This window comes from Chrysochloris asiatica, unplaced genomic scaffold (assembly GCF_000296735.1).
Source record: "Chrysochloris asiatica unplaced genomic scaffold, ChrAsi1.0 scaffold00135, whole genome shotgun sequence".
Classification (NCBI taxonomy): Eukaryota; Metazoa; Chordata; class Mammalia; order Afrosoricida; family Chrysochloridae; genus Chrysochloris; species Chrysochloris asiatica.
The window spans coordinates 2,518,162-2,525,052 of record NW_006408653.1 but is presented as its reverse complement, the minus strand read 5'-3'; the positions used below and the strand labels follow the sequence as shown (position 1 = coordinate 2,525,052).

At 43.3% G+C, this 6,891-nt stretch overlaps 1 protein-coding gene across 1 annotated transcript in view; it reads left to right on the top strand.

Annotated features, from left to right (window-relative positions):
* MAP3K13 (mitogen-activated protein kinase kinase kinase 13) overlaps positions 1 to 6,891 on the top strand; it is a 225,816-nt gene that overhangs the window by 27,089 nt on the left and 191,836 nt on the right. The gene's annotated exons all lie outside the window — the stretch shown is intronic.

The window sequence follows — 6,891 nt, the reverse complement described above, 5'->3', positions numbered from 1 at the left end:
GGAATACCTAAAATGGGGCTACAATGTGTCCAGTGAAGGAGGTTTCCTGAGGAGCCTCTGCATTACATGGGAGTATAGGTGGAAGCCTGAACCACATCCAGACCTGCAGAGACAGGAAATTTTCCACTTTAAAGGACAAGCAGACCAGCCGGGAGCAACTAGAAAACTAGAAGATACTTCTTGAAAGAAGGACCTACAGGAAAAATACAAAACAATAAGGGCAGTCCGACTGTTACCACAAGAACATGCAGGTTGCTTGCCCAGGAGACATCAAGGCAAGTGGTTGGGTCCTCTCAGTGCAAATTCTCTTCCAAGACTAAGATGCAAGGGAGATAAACACTTTGATTGGCAATCACGCACGTCACCCAGAAGGCGAAGTGACCGAAGAACATCAATGAAGTGGCGAGCTAAGCCCTACATCATTCAGCAAACTACTGTGAACCTGGGTGGAAACCTGGTCAGCCAGCAGCGAGGCAAGACCTGGGGACTCATGGGCTCAGAGTCAATGACACAGCCACAGAGGACTAGAATGGAGAGCGGGGCAGACAGATGCAAGAACACCCACACTTGCAGATGATACCCACTTGACCTGGCTTTAATGACTGGATAAACAGAGCTCAACCCGAAGAAGAAAGGAAAAAAGCATCATCTGATACAATTCGATAAACATGACCAACACCTATAAATGCAGTAGCTCAAAAGAGGAAACAAATCCCTGCTGCAAGAACTATTCCCACCCCCTCCACACAAAGGGTAGACAGGGATGGGCAACCTGGACATTGGCTACCCAAAATGGGGGGAGGGATACAAAGGTAAGAAGTGACTGGCTTACAAGCTTTCAAGAGGGAACCTAGATCCAAAGGGCGTGGAGGAAGGTAGAGTGTCCAGTGAATAGTATCCAGCCTGTCCAGGAAGGGCTGATGAAATGAAATACAGATGGGTCTCTTGTGATGTAATAGTGAATAATTGTTATCAGGACTGATTGTAAGGGTTGGAAATCTAAAGGTGGACATTTTGTAGCAAGGAGGGGAGTGATTAACTTTTCAGTCTAGGAGCGGAGAACCCTAGGACCATCAATGGAGAAAAGCGGAGAGCAGGATCCTACCCAGTGAAGCAGTGAGGCCGGAGATGGAGGCAGAGAAGACTATGTCAAGAGATGGTGTGGCTGGGGACTTGGGATCTGGAGAGGGAAAGGGGCTGAGGACTGTGGTGGGGAGGGGGGTGTAGGCTTACAGGGTGAGGATGCCTGGATGGGATGGTAACTATGCCAATGAAAGGAAAGATGATAGAATGAATGTCAAACGAATATTCTCCCATGTAGACTATCACACAATTCACAATAAAACATTTATTTAAAAAAAAAAAAAATACTACGGACCACCTAAAGAACAAACCAATCTGTATTAGAAGAAGTACAACCAGAATGCTCCTTAGAAGCCAGGATGGCCAGACTTCATCTCTCATACTTTGGGAGAAATTATAAGGAGGGGCCAGACCCTGGAAAAGGACATCGTGCTTGTTCAAGTGGAGGGTCAGTGAAAAAGAGGAAGACACCCCCCCCCCCCAATGAGATGGATTGGCTCAGTGGTAGCAGCAATGGGCTCAAGCATAGTAACTATTGAGTTTGGTGCAGTGCCAGGCAGTGTTTCGTTCTGTTGTGTATAAGATCACTATGACTTGGTACCAACTTGATGGTATCTAACAACAACATACAAGGAGCAAAATTGTAAACCCAGAATCAGATTCATAAGTATAACAAGGATTATTTTTTTAAAGAAGCCCATGAAGATTATTTGTAAAAAAAAATGAAACATAAATACATAACACTGGAACAGAAATAAGCATGGCTCCAAAATCAAGAAAGAAGCAAGTATGTAAAAAATGAACCTCAAAAAGTTTATGGGAAAAATTCCATTATCTTTCAGTTCCATTTTCCACAAATTTTTTGAAGCCCCCTTGTATTGCAGAAGCCCATGGGTACTGCAAACTGTAAAGAAGTACCTGGTTACTAACCGAAGGGATGGCAGTTTGAACCCATCCAAAGGCACCTTGAGAGAATGGCTTTGTAGTCTGCTTGTGAAAGATCACAGGGTTGATGGAACTCCCTGGAGCAACTCTGTTATGTACACACTTAACAGCAACTGGAATTAATTTTTTAATGTGTATTGCATATTCACATATAGAATAAAAAGGTGAAACACATACCAAGATAAAGATGAATTATGAAATCCACTTGTTTAGGGATATTTAATGGTTAAGTGTAGGATGCTTAAGCTCTCAACCACAAGGTCGATTTGAACTGCAAGGTTGGTGGTTCAGGCTCACCTCAGAAAACCTATCTAGGGTCTCTATGATTGGGAATCGACTCCATAGAACTTAATAACAACAACATAGAATATCATAATATAGTAGCATTTTCTTATGACATTTATTCCAAAAGAGAAAATGAAGAGCCATTAATAAACAGAGAAAATGTGTTTTCTAGGTAATGTGACTTTTAGATTAAAAACCTTTTACATTTACAGATCCAAACTAAATAAAATATGTTGAATCTAAAAAATGTGCATATGAAATTATGGGGAGAGAGTTTGTTTCCATTAACGGTGTAGAAAGTCACACGAGAATGTTACTCCTACCATAACAATGAGAACAAAATCTGGTAATCTACAAAATCAGTAAAATACTTGAGCCCATCAGACAACCCGGTAAACTGCAGTTCCAAAGAAAGACAAGCCCCTCTGAAGAGAGCTAAGCCACAGAGACCTTTCACCTTTGGCAGAGCATGGGAAGAAGAAGTGGCAGCCACCATAAAAATGGATAAGAAGAAAGCAGCTGGGATAGCAGGTTAGAGGAAGTGAGAGACCCAGACTCAAAGGAAGTCTGTGCTTATACACACTTGCATGGTATTTTCTATGTGCCTTCACAGTGGAGAAAAAGAGTGGGAGTGGGGGACAAGAAATTGCAGCCAGCCACTCCTTAACAACTTGTCAAGGAGTTCATTCTTCTTGGATCAACTATCAACATTCACAGAAGCAGCATTCAAGAAATCAAATGATGTATTGCATTAGGCAAATCTGCTGCACAAGACCTTTTTAAAGTATTGAAGAGCAAAGATGTCAGCTTGAGGACTAAAGTGTGCCTGACTCCAACCATGGTATTTTCAATAACCTCATATGTATGTGAAAGCTGGACAGTGAATTAGGAAGACCGTAGAAGAGTTGATGCTTTTGTGTTATAGTGCTGGAGGAGAATATTGAAAAGTGCCATGAGCTGCCGAAAGAACTAACAGATCTGTGTTGGAAGAAGTGAAGCCAGAGTGCTCCTTGGAGGCCAGGTTGGCCAAACTTCGTCTCTCATACTTAGGACATATTATCAGGAGGGACCAGTTGCTGGAGAAGGCTATCATGTTTGGTAGGGTGGAGGGTCAGAGAAAAAGCGGAAGACCCCCAGTGAGATGGATTGGCCAAGTGGCAGCATTGATGGACTCAAGCATGGCAACAGTAGTGAGGTTGGCCCAAGATTGGGCAGTGTTTTCGTTCTGCTATACATAAGGTTGCTATGAGTCGGTACCGACTTGATGGCACCTAACAATAACAACAAGCTGTCAACGCTGTTCAGTCACAAAATTCCAGCCCACTTTCCTCAAATTTTCTCTCATATGAAGCAACATCCCTTAAATCACTGGAAAAGGAACAGGGAATCTGTCCATCTCCGCAGGATCTAGGCAGAGCCCTTGATTCTAAAAGTAGGGTAGAAAAAAAAGTAGTCTGCCCCTAGAGGAAGAGCTGGAAATGCTCCCGCAGTGCCTGTTGCTACCTGGTTCTTAGTGTAGTAGCTGGGGTGCTCCCCCTCACATATATAAGGCAGAGTTTGGCTTCCATAGGGTCATGTGAGGGAGTAAAAGTCCCATGCCCAAGGCATAGGTACATAGTGCCTGCCTACTATGGGAACTGGATTTGAACCAAGAATACTTGTGGAGTAACTAACAAAGCAGTCTGCCACTGAGGGAGGGGACAAGAATGTGGAGAGAAAGCCCCCTAGGTAACAAAGGCTGAAAATGAGCAGGAATACTGAAAAACAACCAGCACTCCAGCCTATCTGCTGATGGAGGGGGGTACACAGAAGGTAACTATGTTGTTGTTATGTGCCGTGAAATTGGTTCTGAGTCATAGCGACCCTGTACAGGGTTTCCGAGGCGGTAAATCTTTACGGGAGCAGAAAGCCTCATCTTTCTCCCGCGGAAAAACTGGTAGTTTCAAACTGCTGACCTTGCAGTTCACAGCCCGATTCATAACCACTACACTAACAGCTATAGCAGTGATAAAACAACAAACCCAGCTTACCTACTGATTACAGTGTCTGTTTTTTTTAGTTTCCATCCACCAGGTTGACTGACAGAAAAATAGGCATGTGCTCATAGCCAGGAGTAAATTCTACTGCTATTCTATACAGAGTGCCTTTGTTGTTGTTAAATGTTGTCGAGTTGGTTCCAACTCTTAGCGACCCTATATAGAGTTTCCAAAGGGCAGCTGATGAATTCAAACAGCAAGCCTGGCAGTTCAAACCGACCTTGCAGTCTACTGCTTACCCTACAGCGCCACACCAGGACTCCATACATAATGTCTAAAGTTCAATAAAACAATAGAAAATATAAAAATGCAAGCAAGCCACCATGACCAATAAAAACACCAATAACCTATTTTTAGAGTTGAGTCAGCAGAAAAGAACCAGACAAAGAGGTGACTTAGATAACAGAAATTAGAGGCCTTATTATTTATATGTTAAAGAATCTAGTGGAAAAGGTAGACCATGAACAGATGGGATTTTTTTTTTTAAAGTGATACAAAGGTTCTTTCAAAAAAAATTTTTGAAGCTTTTATTTTGAATTCAATAATAGTCTGGGAGAACATCGGTTTTACACTCATCCTGTCTTATTTTGTTTCACTGCAATGTTTACAATCCCCTTCATGCATCATCATTTAACAGTATTTGCTACTTTTTCCTGTTTTTTTTTTTTTTAATGTACAAAAGGAAACTCTCAGGAATATATAATCATTTAAACAACCAAAAAGCACATTCTGCAAGCCAGTTTCCTGGCCACCAGCACACAATCTTTCTCGGTCCATGAGTCTAGAGTCCTCTAGCTCTAGCTCTCCATGCCATTACCTCTGCCTCCATCTCTGTTTAGGGTCCTACATTACACTATGCTCTTCTTACTTGATGTCCTAGGGGTCCTCTGTTCCTGGAATGTAAGATTAACTACTCCTCCCTCTATGTTACAAAACTTCTACCTTTACAATTGTGCCCATCCCAACTAATCATAACAGTTACTATTGAATCAAAAGAGTCCTATCGCCATCTTTCACCAGACTCAGATAAGAAAATTTAACAGAAATGTACTATAACCAAAAACCAAACCAAGATTGTTGTCATCTAGTTTGAATCTAACTCATAGAGACCTTAAGGAGCTCTGGTAGTGTAGTGGTTACAAATCGGGCTGCGAATCGCAAGGTCAGCAGTTCAGCTGCTCCGCGGGAAAAAGAGGAGGCTTTGTGCTCCCGTAAGGATTTACAGCCTCGGAAACCCTGTTCAGGGTCGCTATGGGTCGGAACCGACTCGATGGCACTTAACAACAAGAACAACATAGAGACCTTATAGGACTTGTTGCTGTTGTTAGGTGCCATCGAGTTGGTACTGACTCATAGCAACCCCTATGCACAGCAGAATGAAACACTGCCTAATCCTGGGCCCACCTCACTATCGTTGCCACGCTTGAGGTCTTAGTAGGCTGTAAATCTTTAGGAAAGCATACTATCTCATCTTTGACCCACTGCGGCTGGTGAGTTTGAACTGCCAACCTTTCAGCAGCAGAGTGCTTAACTGCTGTGCCACCAGGGCTCCATATAAACTATGTGTTGTTAAGTGCCTTTGAGTTGATTCCGACCCATAAAGACCTTGTATAGGGTTTCCAAGGAGTAGCTGGTCTATTTGAACTGCCAACCTTGCAATTCAAACCCACCTTGTGGTTGAGTGCTTATCTTACAGTGCCACACCAGGACTCCTTATAAGGAGTTTGAACCACTGACATTATAAGGAGCCCTGGCAGGTGCTGTAGAATAATCATTGGACTGCTAACCACAAGGTCAGTGGTTCAAATCCACCAGCCACTCCTTGGAAACCCTGTACAGGGTCTCCATGAGTTGGAACCAACTTGGCACTTAACAACATATATATGGTGGTGGTGGTGCTGTGCCATGGAGCGGGTTCTGACTCATAGTGACCCTGCATAGGGTTTCTGAGGCTGTAAATCTTTGTTGTTGTGAAGTGCTGTCGAGTCCGTTCCAACCCATAGCAATCCTGTATAGGGTTTCCAAGGAGCAGCTGGTGACCTTGAACCGCCAACCTTGCAGTTCAACCGGCTTTGCAGTCTGTCGCATTAACCCACAGCACCACACCAGGACTCCAGGGGGAGCAGATAACTTGATCTTTCTCCCGAGGAACAGCTGGTAGTTTTAGACAGCTTGACATTGAGGTTAGCATCCTGAGTCGTAACCACTATGCTACCAAAGCTTAATATATATTTATTGTTGTTGTTAAGTGCTGTCTAATCAGTCCTAACCCATAGCGACCCTGTATAGGGTTTCCAAGGAGCAGCTGGTGGGTTTGAACTGCTGACCTTGTCATTCACAATCCAGTAGAGCACCACACCAGAGGTCCATATATATATACTGGTGGTGTTTAGTGACCCTCTTTAGGATTTCCAAGCCAGTAAATCTTTATGGGAGCAGAAAGGTTCATCTTTCACCCATGGAACAGCTGGTAGTTTTGAACTGCTGACCTTGAGGTTAGCAGTCCAACTTATAACTACCATGCTACCAGAGTGCTTGCGCT